This window comes from Lissotriton helveticus, chromosome 6 (genome assembly GCF_964261635.1).
Source record: "Lissotriton helveticus chromosome 6, aLisHel1.1, whole genome shotgun sequence".
In the NCBI taxonomy this organism is placed as follows: Eukaryota; Metazoa; Chordata; class Amphibia; order Caudata; family Salamandridae; genus Lissotriton; species Lissotriton helveticus.
Window position 1 is genome coordinate 1,841,648,399 of NC_136067.1, and position 25,007 is coordinate 1,841,673,405.

Sequence of the window (25,007 nt, forward strand, 5' to 3'; positions counted from 1 at the left end):
CTTATATTGCTTCATTTTAATGATCAAAGCACCAGTAATATCAGTTAGTCCTTACAGACGTTCGAAGAGCAGTAGAATGATATATTCGGAATGAAAGGAGGCTGTCATGAACTAGATACATTCTATTACAGAGCCTTAAAATTAGGCACATGCATAACAGTGGAATAGAAAAATACACCAGTAACAGACTCACACAATGAAAAATAATTACAGAAATTAAAACTACACGTATTGGAAATATTTAAATAGCAATATGCTACTACTCTGGCCGAGAGGTTAGGACACAGTCAAAACAGACAATATATGCAGATATAAAAATAAGGGTAATCACATCGCAAAAGGTTAGAAACGCATAAAATAACGCATGCACAGGATTAGAAAGTCTTTCGGCGGCAAGACATTAAAGAGTTGTATGAGATATACTACCACAAATGCTACAAACAGAACAATTTGATGATAAACTGATGGATATATTTACACATATTTAAACATTGTACTTCAAACTACTGGAATCAACACTGCTTTGAGAAAATCTGGTAAGAACATGCCGAATAGGAACACTGCAGTCGTGACATCAAATTGCAATATTTTCCTGGTCTCTGACATGGTCTATTTGGTAATTTATGCCATTCAGGAACAATACGAGATTGATTATTATACCCTCTACCTGTTTTGCAACACTTTGCTCGCTGTCTGTTTTTCTTTCAGTTGTTCCCATGTATTAATATTATGGCAAGTTCTGCAACTAGGAGATCATCCCCAGGGATGAGTTGAGGAATCTTGCAGTTTTGAAGCGCCAGGCTTGATGATCGTCTGCATTCCCTTTGCTATTTTTTATGTGGAATTAAATCCTTCTGGAGGCAGGATGAAATCAACTCACATGGGTGGCACGAACAGAGTAAGGCTCAAGTCAGAGTGCTGGAATGTTACATAATAAAGCCTACAAGTTATTGTTACAGGATTCTAGTTTCCTTAAAGAAGCAGTTATGTATTTCATGTTTGCCTGACGTTTGTGCGCTCCCCACTGTTTTCATGGCATTCATTTATTCATGGATATGTAAGCGCATGTTTTCATTTATTAAATATTACAGGCATGGTACATTAGATATTCATTTACAGTGTTTTATCATTACCGTTTAACATTAACTAAACTATTAAATGGAGGTTTGAAACAGGCGTCTAACAGAATAAGCCAGAAAATGCTAATGGTTGCAAATAGTCTGCATCACTCACCACAAGATTTGATACTTTATGATAGTGTCTGGAAATGTATTTAAACTGAATTCACAGTTATAACATTCAAGAGGAATCTCCGAGCAGCTTGAGAGAAGCAAGTTTTGAAACGCTGCACTCTAGATCCAAGGCCCTATGCTGGCAGTCCGCAGGTCTCTTTACCTGCTTCTTTCTGAGCACAGAAAGGAAAACAAAGACACTGGTAGGCTTTGTCTGGACAGGCGAATTGAAAACCAAAAAGGTTTATATGGTAGGTTTTTCCATTGTAATAAACTTTCAGCATAGAATCTTGGTGCAATGCAGGTTTAGCTTGGTGCTAAAAACCTGGGAGGGATTTTCAACATCGATTTCAACAAATAAAACAAGAAAAAATGGCAAACTATTTGATTTTATCATTTATTTCAGTTATTGCCTTAACAATTCTGCTTATTTTGCTGATAACATGAAACCACAGAATCTGCACTAGACTGGGGCATACATTGTTAGTACAGACTTAAATTATGCAATGTGGAATATTTGTGTGTTCTCATCCATGTGGGTAAAGGGCTCTCGAGCACACATATAAACAATCCTGTAGTCTCAAAGGACTGATCACTGCTCACAACATATATCTTTCCCAAACAGAAGTCTCATAACTATAATGTTGGCAAAGCTTGCATTTTAGCAAGGTTACATTAGCCATGTTTGGGCCCTCTTTGCCTTAGAGATTCAAAAACGTATCATTGGTGCCCAACGTAGGAATAAAGTTTGAGTACCGTTGGGGAACACACTGTAATAATTGGTCAAATCTTCTAACAGAGACGTTTGTTGAAATGTTGGTTACCTTCCTCTCAGGTTAGAGTCTTCCTATGAGATGAAGAGCTTGTTATGAGCTTAACTAATAAAAGTTCCCTCCCCCATTTCGTTTTTATCATTTTGAATCGTATTCCGAAATACAAAAAAAAGGTAGTGAGGCAGGGGGCATAGTAATGATTGTAATCTTAGCACACTTTGAATACCCCTCTGAAATATTTTAATCATGGGTGGATTTTGTTCCTGCACTTCCTACAACTAGACATTTCACAACATAGAGAATTGCTACTAAATCTGCAAATTATGAACCATATGCTACATTACAAGTCCTCACAGGTTTCCAAGAACATAAAGCATGGTTTGAGGGGGAATTACCAAATACAGTGTAACACATTACAAAGGCACTACATGGCCACTGCTAGCTGGTTATACACCACATCCTGACACACAGCTGTTTGCGATTCCAGAATTAAGATGTTTGTTAACAGAATAAGCATTCATCTGTAGGTAACTTACACTAGCTCCTATCGTCTGTAGTATGTTTTTAGCTCCTGCAGGTGCCCGTGTCAATGCAATTATTCCAAATATAATCAATGCAATAATGGGTAAAATGTCCATCAAGTACAAAGACATTGCATTTTGGATTGCTCACAAACTTATCAACTGAAAGTGGTCAATATCTGCACAACACTCAAGATAAACATAGGATATTAACTGTGTGTGTTCCTTTTGGCATGGTACCATATGCAGGCGACTGTACTGCATGGGGAACAGTATTTGCTAGTGTATTTTCTACCATCAATGGCACAGGCTCTTTGGTAGTATTACCAGACATATTAAAACACACACAACACTGAGCCGCTGTGGTGGTTGATTGGTAATTTTGACAGGGTCTTTGAATAGTTCTTAGTAACATCTAAGGGAAGCGGCACTACGGGCTATGAGACAGCACTTCGCTGCTATTCCTATGCAAGATAGGGAACTACCTCAAGTTATGTCAGAAATATATACCTCTGTAAACTGAGATATGCTAGGTACCAGTTTTTCATAACAGCTGCTTAGGCCTAAAAATGACACAGAGGGTTCGGGTAAGGAAAAATCTCTGAAAGGTGAAGAGAAGCAGAAAGCAAAACAGAAAACAAAGACGGCATCTCCTCCACAGCAGGAATGCAACAGGGGGTGGTTACAATTTTAGGGACCATGAAAAAAAAAACAACCCTGAAAGCCAGATTGCGAGCAATATACCAATAGCTATTCATTTTGTTCTTCGCAGGTCTCTGTAGGAGAACAGAAAGAGGCGGACAAACTGAATATCGCTGGATGGATGAATACATTAGACCGAAGAGTAAAGAACAAAAATGTGAAAGGAAGAGAAAAATTGAGATTCAAAAGTTCATTTTAAAAGAAAGAAAGTGGCAGGTTTGACAAAGAAAAAAACATGCTCAGAAAATGCAAGCATTTCTGTAGAACAAGATTAGGGCCGTAGCACTTCTGGATAGTGCAGTGGAAGCACCTGAAGTTTACCAGACTCTCAAAGAGTATACATCACGATTTCAAATCAAGAATACATTCCGGTAGAAACACTAGATGGACATCTAAACTCTGTAATAAATGCTCCTAATGTTAAACCCAGATAATACACATAGAATTGCTTTTAGATCATAATATAACACACACACATATAGAGTTAAAAAATGCTCATAGTACTTGGCTAGGGACAAATTTACTCAGGAAAATTTAAAAGGACCTTTGACATTGCTAATGGTTTCAAAATATAGTGCTTCGGGGCGTGGCTACCAGCCGAGCAAGATGGGTGCGTAGTCTAAGAGCTCCGAGGACGGCGTAGTCCTTTACATTAATGCGGACAGATATCAGACACATTACGGTGCTCCAGGGGCCTGAGCGGAGGTTCGGGACCGGGCGGCAGCGATCGGTGTAAATCTGCGGCAACTCCGACATCGGGGAACGGCGGAAATCGTGTGAGCCCGGAGGCGGCCTACAAACAGTGCTGAGACCAGGGCCTAGATGAATCCTGAGGGCCCGAGAGCGAGACGGGGACGCAGCAGAGTGAGGCGGCAGTATATCCAACAGCGGACGACACATCCAGCAACAACGCAACGGGCTGTGGCCAAGGCACCCCCGGGGGACCCAGCAGTTCACTGCTACGCGGGAGACGTAACGGAGGCAGCAGCGAGTACGCGGCGATGCCTGTAATCTGCACAGCTGCCGGGAGCTCGAGTGGCGGTAGGCAGTGACTGATCGGCCTGAGGGGAATGAGGGCTCAAACCTGGCAGCAGCTGTGACGGCGCTCCTTGCATTAGGTAGCGCTCATTTGATACCGGCTCACCCCTCCTCCCCCTCCACGGCTGGGGAAGGGGGCTAAGAAGACACAGCAGGCCGGGGGCCCATACATAACCCCAGGAGCCCCAGGGCATAATTACAGCAAGGCGGGTTAAAACCACAACAACAAAGAGGCGGTAGGCACAGGCCCGGAGACTAGATTGGGGCCGAACGCGAACGCAGACCCCTGAGATCCAGGTGTTAGACCGCAGTGGCGCGCCAGCCCGTTCAAACATCGCTCAACGTATCCGGCCGGTATAGGACATCACACTTGGAGACCGGCTGGGCCGATACACCGGGGAGGCAAGGCCACCACACAGGGCAACGCATAACCCACCAACAAAGACACCATGTCGAGCAGGGGCCCACGGAATCAAACCACGCAGGCCAAGTTGGATGAATTTGCCTACGACAAAGGACTCCCGCCACTCCCAGTAGGGCGCGCCTCGTCGGGCAAAGGGTCAGATGGCGAGGGGGCAAAAAAGTGACGCTGGAGGACATTATGGCAGCCCTCTCGAGTGTCCAAACCACAGTGGGAACTATTTCTACGGATGTCACCCTACTCCGAGCGGACTTACAGAAAATGGCGGACTGAGTCAAGGAGGTGGAGATCGTCACAAAATCCCTGGTGGCAGATACAATGGAGTTGCAGACCGCCCTATCCCGGCTCGAAGCGGAAAACAAGCAACTAGCGGAGAAGCTCGACGACCAAGAAGGGCGCTCACGCCAGAACAAGGTCCGCATTCTAGGTATTCCGGAAAGCGAAGGAACTCAAGCTATGGACCTATATGTGGAAGACCTGGTGAAAACGAGACTGCAACCAAAGGGTCTCTTCAGTTTCTTCTCGGTGGAAAGAGCCCATAGAGTCCTGGGCGGAAGGCCTAAGCCGGGAGCTCCCCCAGGCCAGTGCTCGCCAGACTATTCAACTTCCGGGATCGGGACGCCATCCTACAAACAGCGAGAGTCTCCCCACCAATTCAGATCCACAACTCGACTGTGGCCTTCTTCCCAGATTACACGGTGGCAGTCTCCCGGCGCCGGCGAAGTTTCCTGAAGGTAAAAAAAATCTCTGCGCGCGCAAGAATTGCCCTACTCCATGATATTCCCCGCAAGGCTCAGGGTGGTGGCGGAGAACAAGACGTGGTTCTTTGAGACGCCGGAGGCGGCATATGACTGGTTGGAAGGTTGGCGGCGAGTGGAAAAGCAGAGTAGCGCGAATAAAAACCAACAACGCCGTGAAGAAGGGAAAGATACAAGCAGCCAAGACATACGACGTCCGGATCCAAATCACTCACCACAGTCGGATGCAGAAGAGGCAGTTCAAGAATAACCTAGATCTCCCGATTGGACCAGAGATGACATTTCTTTCCAGCACAGCCGTGGCCTTGTCGCCTTGGACACTGGACTGAAGCAGGCCATGGAGGGCAAGAAGGACTGTTGCTTCCCTTGGACTCTTTACCCCGGTCAAGCAAGTACTATGGTTGCGTTTGGGAATAAGCGCTCTGCTGAGTTGGGGTGATGGGCGGTTCTAAGTCCGTTAAGCAGGGAGGCAGGTTGGGGGGGGGGGGGGAGGGACAATGGGGGACACCTTTGGACTTTGTTTAGTTTTGAGTTGTAATGACACTGACAGTAGGGCAGAGAATCGAATGGTCGGCATATCTCTAATTGTGAAGTTTGGGCAGCAATTCCTGATATTTACACACCACACTCATGGCAGGGGGTTCACAACCGGACGGTACCCAGATTACAGTTCAAGACACCCGGGTAACCACACTGAAGGTAGTGACATGGAACATCCGCAGCCTAGGTGATAAAATAAAGAGGGGGTTGGTACTGCAGGCTCTGAAACGCCAAGGCCCCACATTAGCCTTGCTGCAGGAGACACACCTCACAGGGACGGCGTGTAAGGCACTGGACAGATGGGGGTATAAAATGGCAGTACACTCCGAGTTTTCATCCTGGTGAAGAAAAAATCTCCCTTCCTAGTGCTCCAGACTAAAACAGAGGATCAGGGCGGTTTGCAGCGATACAGGGTCAATGGGGAGGCAGACTCAATGTGGTATCAGTATACATCCCACCGGCGCTTCACGCTGCGGCACTTCCGGCATTCAGTGACGTCCTTCTTGCTTTGCCGGAGGGTGACCTTATCATGGGGGGGGGGGGGGGGGCTTCAATGCGACAATGGACGCCACCATTGACAAATACCTGCCCAAAAACCCACCGCTTGGTACCTCTCGCTTCCAGGGCTTCACAGAGGCAATGGGACTAAAAGACGCTTGGAGGTACACACACCCCACGGCATACAAATACACGTATCACTCAGCGGTACATAATAGTCTGTCCAGGATAGACTACTTTCTGTTATCAGACGCAAACCTGCAAAACGTTACAGAGGTGGACATTAAACCCATCTCTGACCACTCCCCAGTAGTATTGACTTTCTCCTATCGCCAGAAATCACACAGGAGGTTATTCCCCATCTACCTCGGTTACCTCCACGTTCCCCAAATAAAAAAAAACTCCGTGCAGCCACCAAGCATTTCTTTGAGGAAAATGTAGCATCAGTTAGCTCGCCATCGATAGTGTGGGAAGCGTATAAAGGCGTCCTTAGGGTGCAAGCAATAGCTTCTATCACGGGGCATAAGCGAAAGCAACAGAGGGAACTCTCAGAGCTAGAAATAGCACTACAAGGCAGCAGACACGGACCAGTCGGCAGATCTCACACCAGATACAGCCCATGTCCTGCACCTCAGACAACAACAACAACACAGAGCGCACCTACGAGAAAAGACAGAAGCTGGCATAGCAGCGACTAAACACAAAATATATGACATAAGAGACAAAGCGGGGAAACTACTGGCGTGGTTAGACAAGCGAGAGACTGGCACTAAGGAAATATGACACAAAGGAAGACAGAGTGACACCTCACGACAAACCCAGAAGACATAGTAAACACACTGGCAGACCATTTCAGGGAAGTTTACACACCGACATTAGAGGTGACGGAGGCGGAGGTAGTAGAGTTCTTACGGAACATAGAACTGCCGGCGCTAACGCAGGAGGAACCCAGGAATAAGACACAGATTTTACGATCGAAGAGTTGCAATTAGCTCGATACAACGGGCAAAGCACTGGGAACCAACGGGATCCCGATAGAATGGTATAAACAAATGGCGGAAACTGTGAGCTCGCCTTTATTGGCGATGTACAATGAAAGTTGGAGAAGGGCAAACTGCCGCTAGTCCAGCGAATGGCAACGATAGTAGCAATCCCGAAACCTGGCAAGCCCCCGTCTGAATGTACCTCCTACCGCCCTATATCTCTGCTGAATGCGGAAGCAAAGATTTTAGCTAAACTGTTGGCTAACAGATTGATGACGCACCTACCGCGCTTAATACACCCAGACCAATCGGGCGTTATGCCTAATAGGAACAGGCACTCAACCTCCGACGACTGCATGGGGCGCTAGCGAAGGCTCCAGCACTATCGGAACCGGCAGTGATACTGTCGCTAGATGCGAAGATTGCCTTCAATATGGTAGAGTGGAGGTATCTCTTTGCGATCCTACCACGTCTAGGGTTTGACCCTATATTTGGTGCGTGGATACGGCTCCTCTATACGGAACCCCTGGCTCAAGTGACGGCGAATGGACACATATCAGGCGAGATACCGTTGGCGAGAGGGACGCGCCAGGGATGCCCTCTGTCGCCGCTCCTATTCGCGTTGGTCTTAGAACCCCTGGCAGCGCTGGTCAGAGAGACTCCATTACTAAAATGAATTCGGTGGAAGGAAGCTTTATGTAGACGACGTTCTAGTGTACCTCACGGACCCAGAACGCTCTATACCAGGCTCCTTAACATATGCGATAACTTCGGGAAGATGTCAGGATATGAGATAAATTGGTCTAAATCGGTTCTATATATCTAGGCTTTCCTGTTTTCAGTTTCTATTTTTGGTAAACTCTGGTGTTGTTTTTTCAGTGTTTTCCAGTGATTTGAATACCTCAAAAAAACAGTGCTTTTCAGTGGTTACTCGTTTTCGCGCCGTAAAAAAACAACTGAAACAGTGTTTTACCGGTGTTTATGGAACACTTTGCTTTTATTATTGCCTGGAAGACATTTAGTGCAACCATCTATGCTACACCTAGTCAAGGAATCCCTCAACAGAAGCCCTACAGAAGGTGCTTAACTACCAATTCTAAGGGTAAAAGCATTGGTATGATGCCTACTGTGCTGCCACACGTTCCTCCCTTAGACATGTATAAATAAATGACTGCCACAGAGTTGCTTGTGAAGCGGTGGATGTGGTGGTCTGTGTTGGAGTGCGGGAATGCTGCGGGTATGAGAGTAGGTGGGGTGGTAGTTTGGTGCAAGTGCTGGTCGGTATGAATGCCGCTGTCATTTCTACGGTCAACATTTTCCCTGCATACCCAGGCCAACAAGCTATCGGTCTGAAATCTGAGGATGCACCGGTTAATTTTGTGCAGGTTCTTTGTCCATTTTTGTATTTTTAAAGAGAAATCATCAGCCTGCTGACCCCTCCCTCAGCCTCTGTTTCCTGAGCTCAGAAGCAGTGGAGGTCTGAGATAAGGATCGCGCAGACTGGTCAAGGTGTGAGCGGCTTGTGTTGGCGTTTCCGCTTTGCTTCACCACCCAGACCCTGGCGCCACCTGCAAATAAAATATCAAAGTGGCGTCGTTAGTAATGGGGGCACTTTGCAGCCGGTCTTTGTCTTGTGATGGGACTGGGTGCGGGTGTTTTTTTTTTTTTTTTTTTAAACAGAGTTTTATATAGCACAAACTTGACCCAGAATCGGGTATCAGAGCGCTTTACATAGCACCAGTTGCGTTACATGACGACACATTCATTTGCCCAGAATCGCAGGATGTTCAGCATCATTGCCGAGACTCGAACCCGATTTCCCAGATTCGAGGTCAACAGCTCTAGCCGTTAGGCCAACTCCTTTCCCTATATATAGACACACACACATTTTCTGTACATAAGTTTGTCACTGCATTGTCCCCCTGAGTATGTAAGATAATTTTATTTGCATGATTACTTAAAATCATTGCAATAAAATAAATAACAGAAGTGTCTTGGCTTTTCAAAGTTAGAACTGAAAGTTGCAATTTGATTTTTGTACAAAGTAGTTATACTGGATTTGCACCCTGTATAAGGAAAACATTTTTTAATGAATTTTGTTGTATTTAAAAAATATTAAAAAACGTAAGTGGAAGATCACGGAATTCAGTAATATAAAAGTTAATAGATGACACTCAATAAAAAAAATAGCAAAAGTTGTTCCCTAGACAACCAAGGTGGTTTTTGCTGGTGTCTGCCTTTTGTCCCAGCCACCCGCTATTAGTCTTCAGCACCGGATCCAGATGGATGGTTCTAATGTTCAGAGTGGGAAGCCAGAGCATAAATTTGAAGTCTGGGGACTTAAATGTCCCAAGTTTTGAGGAAGGCAGATTTTCAGCTGTATAATGGACGAGTTAGCGAAAAGGTTGTGTGCAACGTCTCTGTGGACAGACATTTTGGTTGCAGTGCGAGCCCTGAGCATGTGTTTTATTTTTATATAAATAAATTGCAAAAATGAAGAAGACGGAGATAACGAACTTCAAATAAGTTTTTAACAAAAGTCTTGATTGTGACGCCTAGGAGATGTGTCCTGGCTACATTTACCACCTGAACGCCGAAAGCAGGTGGCAGAAGTATGAACATGGCATGTGTGCATGCATAGCGGGTGGCTGGGACAAAAGGCAGATACGCTGCTGTTTATTGGCACAAGTGGGGAGAGGGTCGTAGGCCTGTTAAACATAAATACATTCATAATGGACACCCATGTGCGACTTTCGGGCCGGGCAAGGGGCCGTTCTAATCACTGTCGCAAACCGAAATCTGGAGACACATTCCACACACAAGGTCTTTTTTTTCTCCGATTTAATTACATGCCCACAACTCTTAACTGAATGCCATTTTCCTGTTATGCCCACTGGGACTGGGGAGGTGGGTCAGACAGAGTGGCGTGGTTGGGGCGCACTTTGCCTTGCCCTCTTGCTACCGCCTCAGATTCACCGAGCCAGAAATTCGGATTGTTTATTTGTTTTCGTGTCTTGAACCTACCCCATAGGTTTCAGGTTTCTGAGTAATGCTAGAAAGGCCATAAATTGAAGGGCCAAAAGCTCCGATTTGTGGCCCTCCGGTCCACAGCTCTCGGGACACTCAGTGGACATATAAGCCCTTTGTTTAGGACCGCCTGCCCCTCATTGTGTTTATTTGGTGCTGCCCCAGTGGCTGGGGGCGCCATCAAAAGTTTTTCTCTTGGACTTTTGTGAACTACTAGAAAAGGAACAACCCTTGCTCAAGACCTTGTCAACTAATCCGCATTCCAAATGAGCGGCGAGAGCACTTCCGCTGAAATGCAATGGTTTGTGACTGGTCGTCCCAAATTGTATGAAAAAAGCCATTGAAAAAGCGTTGAACTTTTTTAATGAGACCAGTTATCCGAGGAAGAGTTGGCATTCTAAAAACAAATTAAAATGTTATTTTAAACACTCAAATTCGTACATATCAGCAAAATGTTCGAGACTACTACATTTGCTGCCTAAGGGGCGTGTTGTGAGTGTGTTTTGTTTCAAAGTGCTCAACATACAGAGAGTATTTTAAAATCCAATCCGTAGGGCATTAGGACGTAAATACAGCCTGAAACTGAAAGGCGTTTTATGAAAATGATAAACTTTGAAATCTCACATATTTGCAAAATGTGTTACTTTTGTAAACTTTGCAAACTTTCAACAGCTGGCGGAAATGTCTGTCCAACAAAAGTTTGTTTAACCCCTTCGGCGCTGCGAAGGGGTTAACCCCTTCTGCTCCATACATTGTTTGCTGTACAATCACCTCCTTGGGTGACATCCCTCTTTCTAGCGACATTCCCTCCCTCCCTTCCTGCATCTTTATAACACAATCTCTTCTGTGACATTCCCTTTTTCCTTGAGTGATATCAGTCTCTCCCTAATAGCGCCCTCTTGTCCCTTGTGTCACAAACTCCCCTGGTAACATTTGTCACTCGGTCCCCTAGTGATACCCCCACCCCCTGCTTTAAGTGACACTCCGTTTCCTCGTGACATTCCTGTTTCCACCACAGCCCTCTCATCCACACGTGCACTGTCTTCCTTCCTCTAGTAACGCTCCCTCCCTACTGGTGTTACGTCCCTCTGTCTCCCAGATGCCCCTCATTCCTCCTAGTAGCGCACGGTAGACCATGTTTGTAGCGTTGGTCTGTCATGTTCTTCATTCATTCATTCTTCATTCATTCACTAACTCATAGCCACGTGCTTGTGCGTGGCCCCCGTGATCGGGGTGGGGGGGAAGGAGAGCACATTATTGTACTTTTCACCATTACCCTCGCGGTGGTGAAGGCATCTTTGACTCCCAGACTCGGCCTCTGTGAGCTTGCTGACACCTCCCGCCTGCGCGCGCTCCTGGGGTGACTCCATCGACAATGGGACACCCCCTAGACCGAGCAGCTGCTCGCCGTGTTTTGGGGGCAGTCCTTGGTGGGAGGGGGAGCAGAGATGCGTGCAGAGAGGGCAATGCTGGGAGCAGTGGGAGATGCCCAGGGCTGCCAATGTGCACTGAGCTCCCCGAAGCCATCCCTCACTGAGGATTGTACTGATGGACACAAGCATGGTGGGCGGTATGGGGCAGGAGGAGGCCTCTCTGCTGGGACAGCAAGGGGAGCCTGCATCTCCCGCATTCAGATACGCCCTATTAATAACTGTTTTGATATCACTTGTACAGCACTTCTCTGCCTTATGATGTCGAGTGCATGCGTGCTCCTAGGCGACTATTGTTTCAGTACACGAAGGAGGCAAAGGTCAGGATCACACATTGCAGAGGAGCCAGGATTAGAATTCAGCTACCTTAAACCTACGACTGGCCATCTAACCACTATGCAGCGCCTACAACAATTAGCCTGTGCTTCCAAGCGATTTCAAAAGTAGCCTCGTTAAGTAAATGGTCTTTTTAAAGACCTGTGAAGTACTCAGGTTGTGGAAAATTAGTACGGTTTGGTAAACATTATCTGCGCCATCTTGCCTTTCCCCCTGATGCCACACTTTTTGTCGTGCGCGCCCGCCATTTTAGGTGCCTTGATCAGAACAGCCTTTTTTACATGCCACTGGCCCCCGACATAGCCCTTCGCCCTCACCAAGCCTGCACGCTGACCAACCCCCCTGCTCGCACCTGCCTTGAATCATAAACCCCTCTTCAGCGCGGCTCTGCCTCAGAACCTCATCCTGTTCCCAGCGCAACACCTCCCTTCTTTCCTTTCATGGTCCCCGGCCCTTTGATGCAAACCCCTTTTTCCCCGTGTTCCCGTTTGTCTTCCTCGTTCCCAGGCCGACACCCAGCTCTGCCGATACTATTCCTTGCCCCTCCCCGTACAATAGAAAGCTTCCCTCATCAAAGGACCCCCGAGTTGATCAAAGCCCCCACCCCATGAGATCCGATCGAACCCCGCATTCCATGAATCGGCGGAATGTCCAGCTGTTGTGACCAGGGTGGGGACTTCTACTGTAAATGTGTGTGGGAACGGGCCCGAAGGGGGGATTCCGGGAATGTCTTTCCGTACATCAAAGCATTGCCATGAGTATGTAAACTGTAATAAATTAGTTAGAGCACCTCATGACGATACCTGCTGTCTGTTTTGTTGTGTTCTCCTCCGGAGAGAATAAAACCTTGTTTCCTGCTTTCCAGTCTCCAGCGCCTGCCTCTTCATTGATTAATAATTCGTGGGTTACAGAGGCAATACCGCCGGGCAAATATCGATTGTCCCCGACCTTAGATTTCACAAGGTGCGGCCGCAGAAAGACCTGTACCCCTCACCCCGGCCCTCTCCCTGTTCCCAGGGCCAGTGTCTCTATCCAGTTGAGTCCCCGCCTCTCTAATTACCTGGGCACAGACCTCGGTCTACGAGAGCCGAGGCACGCGCTGCCAGCCATGAGAGAGCCCGCTGACAAGGGCGGGGCTGATGATTGGGGAGGGGGGGGGGGGTGAAAGTACGGTGTTCGGACAGGACCAGCGCTCTGGGGCAGTCAGTGCACAGGCGGCACCTGCTATGGGGTGGCACTGCAGTGCGGTGGGCCGGGTGGGGGGTTTGTAGAGAGTCACCTGTGCCGGCATAATAGGAATTAAAGCAACTTGTTCTTTGCAGTGCCTAAAACCACAATGTTAATGTTTTTAGTCGCTGTAACATCAGCTTTGAGAAAACACGAGTTCTCAGGTCACTAATAACTACCCCCAGGGAGATGGAAGAAGTGAAAGATACTGGATAGAGTACAGACAACCAGCAAAAGAACTGACAAGGCCAAGAGTGTAGACTTTTGTATATGGAAATGAAAAATGCACCACCCGTAAAGCCAGCTCTATTCAGATGTGCTGGATTCATTTTCAGAAATAGACCATGCAAATGACGTCATCAAGTTGCCCTGGGCTTCTTGAATTTGGGTAGAAGATACAGATTTTTTATTTTTTTTGCAGAGTTTTATATAGCGCGAACTAGAACCGAACCGAATCAGTTATCAGAGCGCTTTACATAGCACCAGTTACGTTACATGAGGACACACTCATATTAGGCACGGGGAGATTAAGTGATTTGCCCAGAATCACAGGGGGTTTTTGGCGTCGTTACGGAGACTCGAACCCAGATCCCCAGGTCCGAGGTCGAGCGCCTTAGCCGTTAGGCCAACCCCTCTCCCCTACAACTTTCTTTTTTTTAAGATCCCTAGATAATTATAAAACGTCCACCCTCAGTCTGATAATTCTCTTAATTCCCACGATCCAATTTAGTGTTCGTGTAAATCAGTATCAAGGTCTTGCCCTGGTTTTCTATTTCTTCAGCAATTTAGACATTTTCATCCAAATTGAATTTGTGGTCGCGCGCAGGGGACTTGATAAGTCATGTGCGACGCTTCTTTACCCCCTTTTCTTAGACTGGCTTTTCTAGTATTTTAACATTTTTTGTTTTCTGGTCTATAAATTTGACCCGACTATACAATGGCGCACCGGTGACCCTGCGCAGACATGACCCCAGGCCGCCCCACACCAGAAGGGTGCTCTGGACTGCCAGTGACGGATGCAGAGAGGGTAAAGACTGGAGGCTGCTCAGCCCGGGCTGACACACTACGGGGGGAGGAGGTGGGAGGGGGGGACGGGACTGAAGCCTGTTTGAGCCCAATAGGTTTCTGCTTCCAAGTTCCTTGGTGCAGGGCCGGCTGCCAGACGTGACAAAACCTCAAGCAATAAAGATGGTTTCTGCACTCAGACCCACCCCCAGGGACTCTGAGAAGGGGCGACAGAACAACAAAGCCTCATTAAGAGAATGGTCTTTTTAAAGACGTGTGAAGTACTCGGTGCGGCTGCAGTAAAAGAGACGCAGACCACAACAGCTCCTCTCCCCCCACGTCAGCTATGAAAATCAGTGACACTCGGTTTAAACCGGGTCACCTGATTTTCATCTGGAGGTGTACTGTCGGGGAGAGTCGGTTTTAACCGAATTCCGGACAGCCTATATATATCTTAAAGGAACCCGCGCCACGCCTCCCTCCAAACTGTCCGCTGGTAGTTACAAGTGACTTCTTTAAATACCTGGGTATATATATCACGAAAGATCCAGCGGAGTTTTTCTACAGAAATCTGGCGCCCCCTCTGGAGCGATTGCAAAGTGATGCGTCACATTGGGCATCCCTACCCCTCAGGCTACCAGGTAAAGCTGCATTATACAAGATGATGGCCCTACCCAGGTTTCTTTATGGCCTAGAAAATACGCCATTCCTAGTACCACCCCGGTACTTTAAACAGGTGACGGCACAGGTATCTGCACTCCTTTGGGGCCACCGACCGGCGCGCATAGCACAGGCAAAACTGCATAAAAGTTGGTATGAAGGCGGGATAGCACTCCCTGACATACAGTCGTATTATTGGGCAACACACCTTAAGGTCATCAACCAGTGGATCCATGCACCTCCGGATGATCCAGCATATAGGGCAGATAGAGCCCAACTGGGCACAAATAACATGCTGGCGGTTTTGTATAATAGAGGGCTAACGCTGAAACTAGAGGGCCCTGCAAAACATACGGTCACATTGTGGTACACAGCGCAGACACGGCTGGGATGGAGAGGGATTATCACTAAACTTACCCCACTTTGGGACACTAAAAAACTGGGACAGCTGCGCAACAGCAAGGGATTTGACCAGTGGGATAATATCGACATCTCCACGGTGGGTGATCTGTGGGACGGAGGGTCAGTAATACCATTTAACCAACGACAGTTACAATACGACTTGGGCCCAACCGAGACTTACAGATACACGCAAATAAGACACGCATTGCTAGCGGTGATCCCGCAGGATACCTATGTCCCAGAGGCTGGCCCGTTGGAAGACGACTGCTTACTGACCACATACAAGAACGTGCCACGTCCTTCACATACAGAAAACTCATAAACAACCTGCCAGATCCAACGGTCTCACTGCGGGGCAAATGGGTGACAGAGGTGGGGGACATAGACGACTCAGAGTGGCAGGAAGCACTGGCGTCGCCTAGAGAGGTGGGAATCTCTGCAAGGCTTCGGTTAGTACACCTTAAGATCCTGCACAGAGTATATTTCACTAGGACCACATTACATAAAATACAAAGGGCACAACATCCATATTGCCTTAGAGGGTGCGGGGAGGAGGGATTGTTTATACACACACTGTGGGACTGTGCAGCAATAGCAGACTACTGGCGAAAGGTACTGCGTACAATATCACAGACGATGGGGGTGTCATTTTTACCAGAACCGCGTAGCTGCCTACTCAACATATGGGAGCCCAATGACCTCACACGCCATGGACAAACATGGGTCACGTTGGGACTCGTGGTGGCAAAATGGAATATTGCGCAGAAATGGGGTGCAGTGGAAATACCTTCATTGGCGACCTGGTGCAGAGACATGGATCTGATTATGGTAACAGAACGGACAGTATATGGCAATCCTGGGAGCCCCCGAAAATGGACTAAAATCTGGGCAGCCTGGAATACATACAGGGGGGAAATCTGTGACCCAATACCAGACTCGGAGCAAGATAGCTCAGACGATGAGTAGGGGTGGAAGGGTGGGACGGGTAAGGACTGTACTACCGAAGGGGATACCGCAGGAAATGCGGATTGCTATTGATTCCATAACGGCAAAGTATTCAGATGTATGTCACCTAACTTCACTATGTGCTTCTCTGTATGCTGTCATTATTACCTATAAGTTGAATGTATACAATAAAAACACTCAAAAAAAATATATATAGTGCTTGAATCAAAGTAACAGCTTTCATACAAATTTACACAGCATCAAAAATGTATTGTGCAAACTAGATATATTTCCCATACACGAGTGTAAGAGTAAGAACTTTACAGATGGCTCTGCGCAACAGGTTGGCAATTGGGACTAAGCAAAAATATTCTGTACCGTAGGGAGTGTTTTAAGATTGTAACTACATAGCACTAAATACACACACTAGAAATTACGTTGATTTCACTGCACAAATAGCTAAACTACAAGCCACCCTCCGTGCCCTTCAGAAGGCCGACCTGTTAGTTCCCACACTTATTTTGATGGATTCATCAAACAACGAAATACATAAAGAAGCGACCAAGAGACTGATTGATGCAAGGAGGGAGGAGCTTTGTGAATGGAGAGCTAGACTATATGGTGAAAGTAGGCTGGCAAAGGACACCAATATTACGAAGAAAGAAGTCCCTGATATCTTGCAATCACACAAACAGGTACATAACTGAGTTCAAACTATTTACTGGGGGGATTTTTCTAAAATAAAAAAGGCACAAGTGGACCTCACAAAGTTGGCATGTATTAGGTGGCAGAAGGCATGAAAAAGAAGCCATCATAAACCTCATCCACAAACAGGGCCTCCTTTAGGGTGAATGTGGTAAATGTACCATGATTCTGGCCAATAGATTATTTGGATTAACTGAGGGTTTTTGTTGCCTCAGGCCAGTCTGGTTTTATGCCAAACAGGCACAGCAGACTGAACTGCTAAGAACTTTATAATAACTTTGATAGGCCAAAGGAGTGACAAAAGTAGCAGTTACACTGGCTTTAGAAGCAGAGGATGTAGATTATAGGAGGTTCCCAAAAGTAAACATTAGTATCAGGGTGCTGACATCTGTAAATAGTATGGAAATCAGCTCACAAGAAACCCTATGTCAGGAAAACAATTTGCAGGTTGCACCCAACTCCTCATGACAGAAATTGATAATTAGTACCACGTTCAACACAAAATATACAAAGGAAGCAGCATATGAATCAGGACACTGAATTTAAAACTATACCAGACACTGAAATAAGGCTACCCTCCTCAATGGGATTCTCGCCAGCATAATAGGGCTGGTTACCGCAAAGGTAGACGTGTTTGAAGGAAGGGGGGCGAGGGGCACCAACTGCATCTACTCACTGCTTCTTATGTCTAATTCTCCATTCTGCACCAGCAGCAATGATGTTCACCCTATCTCAGTCCATCTCCAAATAAGACCAACAAATGATTTCTCATTCAGAAAACATGTAGTTAATATGTTCCACTGCAAAGTTAAGATGCCCATGCATACCTAGCATTCAGATTACAGATACAAACTGCCAACCACATATAATGATGCGTCCAATTTCAGTTAACATCGAATTGATAAAAGCACACACATATATACATACATACATCATCCCCCCGCTATCAAGATCACAATGGCACATATTAAGTGCTAAAATGAATTGTAACAAAGAAAGTTGTAACAGTTTTTAATCTCTCATCTTAAACCAATGTCTGTCACTTTGTTACTCTCATATAAGGAAGAATATGCAGCCCCCCAAAAAAAAAGTTCCTATAAAAAACAAACATTTGCAAAGTCAACAGGTCTCGTCTGTGCGAAATCTATTGGCTAGGTCTTACTTACCTATGCAAGATCTATTGACTTTGTTCATGTTTTAGCCATGTTGTACAGCAGCGCGCCTGCTATGCAACATGGTTGAAAGTAAAGGCAAAAAAGTGCTATGAAGTGGCCAGCATTGACCGAGTTATAGCACTTTCTTTTTTTATTTTTAGCTATGCTGCACAGCAGCTGTGTTGCTGTACAATGTGGCAAAAAAACAAAAAAAAAGCATTGACAAAGCCAATAGATCTCACACAGGCGAGATCTACTGGTTTTGCCAATGCTAGATACTTGCCACTTATACATTTTAGTCCTTCTAATTTAGCAAATTGAAATATGAACGAGCATCAAAGAACTGCATGGAATAGGTTTAGAACCATATTATTTTTACCTCAATCTTTTCTAATTCTAAGGTTCCTAAAAAAGGGTTGATATGGATGATGATAAAATCTCATTGTAGAGTCAAACCCAACCAGTATGTTATGTTTTAAATCATGAGCTTGTGCTCCACACCACCAACAACGCAACATATAATGACTACCAGTATGAATGAGACAACTTACAACTCTAACCCTCAAAAGGTCTTATTTAATATTTCCTATACTTTGATTTACATACTTTTATGGTTCATTGTCTTTGTTTAATATGCGAGAGAGCTAAAGCGCTCTGCATAGCAAATGGCATAGCATAGCATCAACAATCCCCTGCTCCGTAACCTCCAGACCATCCATAACACAGCGGCCAGACTCGTCCTCAGAATCCCACAGCATGAACACATCACTCAGCACCTACGAGACCTCCACTGGCTCCCCGTCAAGAAAAGAGTAACCTTCAAGCTACTCACTCACGCCTATTAATCCCTCCACAACACCGGACCCCAATACCTCAAAGAAAGAGTCTCCTTCCACGTAACCAAGAGAAACCTCCGCTCTGCTGACCTCGCCGAAATACTGTGCATTCGCAGAGCGGGTGGAAGAGTCTACTCCTACATTGCGTCATTGACCTGGAACGAGCTCCCACTCAACATCAGATGTACCCCCACTCTGCACACCTTCAGGAACAGTCTCAAGACCTGGCTCTTCGGCTGAATCATAGATTCACGTCCCGCCCACCACACCTATCCCCCACAGCACCATGAGACCCTCACAGGTGAGTAGCACGTTTCTCAAATCCCCGATTGACTGACTGATAGCAATTAAGGATAAGTAGCATTTCAAAAGTATGTAATGCCATGTTTTCAATCAATAAGACCCCTGAGCAGGCCCTCTAAGTATTATAAAATGCTGCTTTAACTGTTTGACTTCAAAGACACCCATGAAATGACACTCATCACGTCTAAGTGCCAAGAAGGAACCACGGGAGACAAATGTGATCAATGTTAATAGTCAGGCCTATTGCCCTGCTGCTATGTAGACCTTCACGCCTGGGGTTTGGAGTGCTGCCCAGAGTCATGTATGAGTGACAGGTTGGTTTTTTTTTGTTTTTTTTTATGGCCCGTACTTCTAATTAAAAAAAAAAAAACTTTAAAAGCAGCCTTGAACACCTTGGGTGGGTCACTGCACATTCTGCTTCGCCAATGGCTGTTTTCTCTGTACGCAAGGGAGAGCAGGGTGGCACCGCAATAGGATCATACCTAGATGTGATGTTTATATAATTATTCAGCGCGTTGGTCACATTGTTTAACTATAGCACTACATGCAAGAACAAGCAACAGAGCGGGAGGGTGGTGGGAGTCAGAAAAAAAAGGCTCAATCAGAGCACTACCAGTGGGAGGACACCTAAAAAGAAGTCAATCAGTACTTGGGTCCATGCTCCTTTGAAGGTAAAAACAAAGTGAAACCGGACTGCGATAACCATTGAGAAACACGGAATAAGAGTAATGGGCAGACTGCATGACCGTTTTATTTTTTTTTTTTGAGAAAAAAAGAAAGAAAAAAAAGAAGAAGATCTTGCATGCGATATCGCATGTGCCATCTCAGGTGAGACCTAAAAAACAAATGCATTACGATTTACCGCAAAATCCATCACAAGCGACACTTGCATACTGTATGACAAAGAACACAGGACTGCATTATCAAAAATATATTGTAACAGAGGACACATTAATAAGTATAAGATGGAAATTGTGGATGGCACATGCAAAAGACGCCAGTGCTGATCTATTTTGGGGAAAGTTATAAATTGCCTACGTATTTTTAGGAAGGGATGAAAAGTAGTTATTTGAATTGTAATAAGTGCTGCCCGAGGGCACAGCTCTGGGGGAAAGAATTGGAATACCGAAGAGCGGGCACTTCGGCATGTGAAGAAAAATACAATTTGTCGCAAAATGCGTTCGGTAATCGGCAGAACGCCCACCTAGAGACTCCGTGTATTCCAAGTTATTATCTAAGACAATATGTGAATACATACATGTTCATCTACTTTTTTCTTTGCAATCTGAGAAGTATAGACCAACGTTTAACTTTATTTCCAAAACGCAAAGAAAATTGAACAGATTTACAAATCATATGTAAAAACTTTGAAATCGTAGAGCTTTGGTGCCACGCGAGATCAGTAAACATGTTGGTAAAATGTAATCAGCAAATAGGCTTTTAAACAGTATTCTTTATTGATCAAAAAGCTATCAAGGTTTAATATACGACCGGAGCGCTAAAATATAAGATAGTTATGTTTTTTAAGCGCTCCCCAGCTGTCAAGATCGGTCCTAGAGAGAAATACAACACGAAGCTCATTCATGTGAAAAGCGCACTTTGACGTCAATGCTCAGCGCCAGCACACATCGCAAGAGTAAGCTGCGCTGCCCCTTCCCTCCAGGCGTTCATAGGACAGGCGAGCCCCGTGCATACAATTACCTTGTGCAACATAACAGGCTTTCGCGGCGCAAATACAGCTTTTTTTGCTCACTTACCTCCAGCACCTATCAGTCCGGCAACCAGCAACGACCCAATACTGCCATAGAGCACACTTTACACTCTGTCCGCCATTGCTGCTGTTGTTGTGTCCTACCCACTGATTGGCACCCTGTGGAAGAGGGACTACACTGCGGTGCCTTCGATTGGTCCTTCCACTCTTCTTTTCGATTGGTTCCGTTCTTGAACAGTCATAACACGTTCGACCTATCAGTACTACGCACACTCTTATCCGAAACCACTTCGCCTTGTGTCATATCACAGCTGACTAACCAGGTCGCCTCCAGCTTCACACCGGAGTATTAGTATCTCCTTTATTTTAGATAAGATCTATATAAAAGTCACACAACGTCGAGATCAAAACAGTTTCCATGTCGCGGCTACATGGTACAGGGCTGTAAATCAGTGGAAATATCCTGAAATATATGTCTGCAGAAATGAAGGTGACAATATACCTGTACTAACCTAATTTTTTGATTTTATTTCTAACGTGAAACTATGTAACGATCCTTATATAACGTACTTGGGCGCTCGACCTCGGACTTGGAGGAACTGGGTTCGAGTCTCGGTAACGACGCCAAACATCCTGTGATTCTGGGCAAATCACTTAATCTCCCCGTGCCCAAAAAAAAAAAAAAAGCATTTACAATGCAATGGTTTTGCTTTTGTTAAAGTTAGAGCTATTGGCATTGCTCTTGACATTTTTATTTATGTTTTTCAACATAAATAAATGGCATTGTCATTTACAATGCCACTAGCTTTATCTCTCGCAAATGACACACACAAACACCCACATCAGAATTTGCAAGCAAGTAAAAAACCATGCACCCGTAAATAGCAGAGGGAAGAGTCTTCTACTGGGACACCCAAAGATCAAAGACACGAAAGCGGGGGGGGGGGGGGGGACACGAAAGCGGGGGGGGGGGGGGGGGGGGGGGAAACACGGAAGCGGGATTGGGGCAAGTTTTACAGAACTTTGCCAGCAATAACAATAGCAACTATTATGAACACTGACAAACTGGGCATACAGATATCAGTTTTACAGACATCAGGATGTTTGATACCAGGAAATCTGAGGTGTCGGAAAGCTCTCCAACGTACCCCCTTTTTAGACTCGTTGAAAACTCTTAAAACTGACGATTGTTGCCCGGAGCCAAGGAAGATACCTACCTAACAGACCAACGGTGTCTCCAATCTTTTCTGTAAAAAGAGCTACTGATGTTTAACGAAAAGCAGACTGAGCTGGTGACATTACCTCAGTGGCCACCATATGCAACATTAGCAGCCCAGCCCCTCCGGAACGGCTGCCAGCAGTGATGTTAAAAAGTTCTCAAAAGTGCAATGTCTCTATGTGAGTGATCTATAAAAGTCATAGCAGCAATGTCACTAGCATCAAGGAAATAATAAGAAGTATTCCCAACGCTGCATGATTTAGCACTCCAGTATCAACCGTAATATAATTTTGGAAATTCAGTCCTTTCTCTAAACATCAGCTTAAGCAGTTCTGAAAATATAAGTTTGTCTCGAACACATGCTTGGCACTTGTGTGTATATATATATATATATATATATATATATATATATATATATATATATATATATACACACACACACACACACATATACATATATATGTATATATATATATATATATATATATATATATATATATATATATATATATATATATATATATATATATATATACACACACACATATATATACACATATACACATACACTAAGCAAAAGCTGTTAAATACATTGGTGTAACTAGGGGCTGCAGGTGGGAGACCCCGGTCCTAGCTTATCTGTTTGGGAGTCGGGGGGGGGGGGCAGCAACATACCTTTGCTCCACAGTCTCTGGAGGTTGAACTTCCTCTGCCTCCTCATCATCATCGTCACGCTTCGCGGCTCGATATCTGGGGAAACCTGACTCCGCAGACCGGTGCGCAGCTGCCTGCCAGAGGTCAGTCCGACCGCAGTGACCCCTGGTGGGTGGGCTGCGAGCCCTGGCTGCAGAGGTGGCGGCCTTTAGATGGGTGCAGTCAGCCTCGATGGACGGGGCCTTGGCTGGGATAGTGAGCCCAGCTAGGACTGGCGGAAGGCCGTTGGGTTGACCCTAGCTGGCTAGGGCGGATGTGACGCCAGATGTGGCCTCTGGCTTAAGAAGCAGCAGCCCTCGAGTCGAGCAGGGGTCCCGGCTCTGCAGTAGACGTCTAGGGGGCCCGTGGGTCTTGGTGAGGCCTGCTGTAGATGGGAGGGCAGCCCTCGGTTGGGGGTCAGTTGAGGAGCAGCACGCCCTGCTTCTGAGCTCGGGGGGCCCTCGTCCGACGCGCAGGGAGCTCGGAACAATCCACTCTGGAGTCTGGGAAAGTCTTCCAAGCCGACCGCATGCACCAGCTGGGTTTAAGTATTGGGCGGGTCCCAAGTGATCCATCAGCCGGGGGGGCGGGGTGTGGACGTGTGAGGAGGGCAGTCAAGCAGCAGCTCCGCCGCAGATCTGATAATAGGCCTGGAGGGCGGGAGCAGCCCCCAGAGTGCAGCATTGTCCGCATGCCTGGGTCCTCCCCTCGCCCCCGCCTCTTCCCCCTGGACGGAGACTTCTGATTGAATAATTCACATTTATATAGTGGACGCTGCATATTCACGGTGTTTTATCGTCTCAATGTATGTCGCTCGCATGTTGTTGCGGTCAACCTTCCACTCTCGAAGTCAAACAAACACTGCCTTAACAGATCTGGAAAATTATGTTTGCCTTGAAAATAAACGGCCAGCGGGAGGGGGGGTTGGGAAAGGAACGGCCAGCGGGAGGAGCGGGAAAGGAACGGGAGGGATCAATGGACAAAACTGTGACCCCTTATGATGGTAATACGAAAATATCTCACTTTAAAACAGGGCGCTACTTGCACCATGGGTCTCGGGAGGGGGGTAGGAGCGTGCCTGGCACATCCTGTGAAAAAAGGAAGGCCTTTGACGGACAGATCCGGCTCCCAATGGCTAGCCTCCATTTATGGAGCTAGCCAATGGGAGGAGGGGGCGAGGAGGGGGCGGGATACCCGACCCAACAGAGAAACATAAGGATTTTGCTAGCGCATGCGTACTTCGTACGCATTGCCAGCAAAACCTAAAAAGTGTGTCCTCGTGTAACGTAACTGGTGCTATGTAAAGCACTCAGATACCCGATTCGGTTCGGGTCTAGTTCGCGCTATATAAAACTCTGCAAAAAAAAATTATAATAATAATTGTAAATCGCTCTGACCCGTGGGTAAATAAAGTCCACGCTATATAAAGCTGCACTAAATAAAAACAATCTGCATAAAGATCCCTCAACAGAACGCAAAACAAAACATAAGCTCCGTGTTGCTGATTGTTTATAAATAAAGCAGTTTGAAATATTTCGGCTTTATATCTAGGGTGACCAGATTTTGGGGGGAAAAACTGGGACAGCCAGACATAAGAGTAGGACTAAAGCCATTAGTCTGTACATCTATGCCTGGCCCAGGCGCGCAACAGTACCCATTGGGCTCACCGGGATTCAGTCCCCCCTCTCCCCCTCCCTCGTGTTTGTCAGCCCGGCTGAGACAGCTTCGCGGGCTGGCGACCCTCCAGTCTTATTGCAGCCGCACCGAGTACTTGACAGGTCTTTAAAAGACCATTTACTTGTTAAAGAGGCTCATGTGTTTACACCCCTTCTGAGAGCCACTCTGCCCTTGAAGAATAAACCCCCCCTGAAATCTTTTTTAGCCCCCC

General features: G+C 46.1%; 1 protein-coding gene across 7 annotated transcripts in view; it reads right to left on the reverse strand.

Annotated features, from left to right (window-relative positions):
• ANGEL2 (angel homolog 2) overlaps positions 1–25,007 on the reverse strand; it is a 427,641-nt gene that overhangs the window by 335,571 nt on the left and 67,063 nt on the right. The window contains exon 1 of one of the 7 annotated variants that reach the window (XM_078649765.1): positions 21,254–21,389. The exons of 5 other annotated variants lie outside the window; for them this stretch is intronic. The gene's annotated coding sequence lies outside the window, so the exon portion shown is untranslated. Of the gene's footprint in view, positions 1–21,253; positions 21,390–25,007 lie in introns of those variants that run through there. One more of the 7 variants, XM_078649763.1, reaches the window with a different exon arrangement.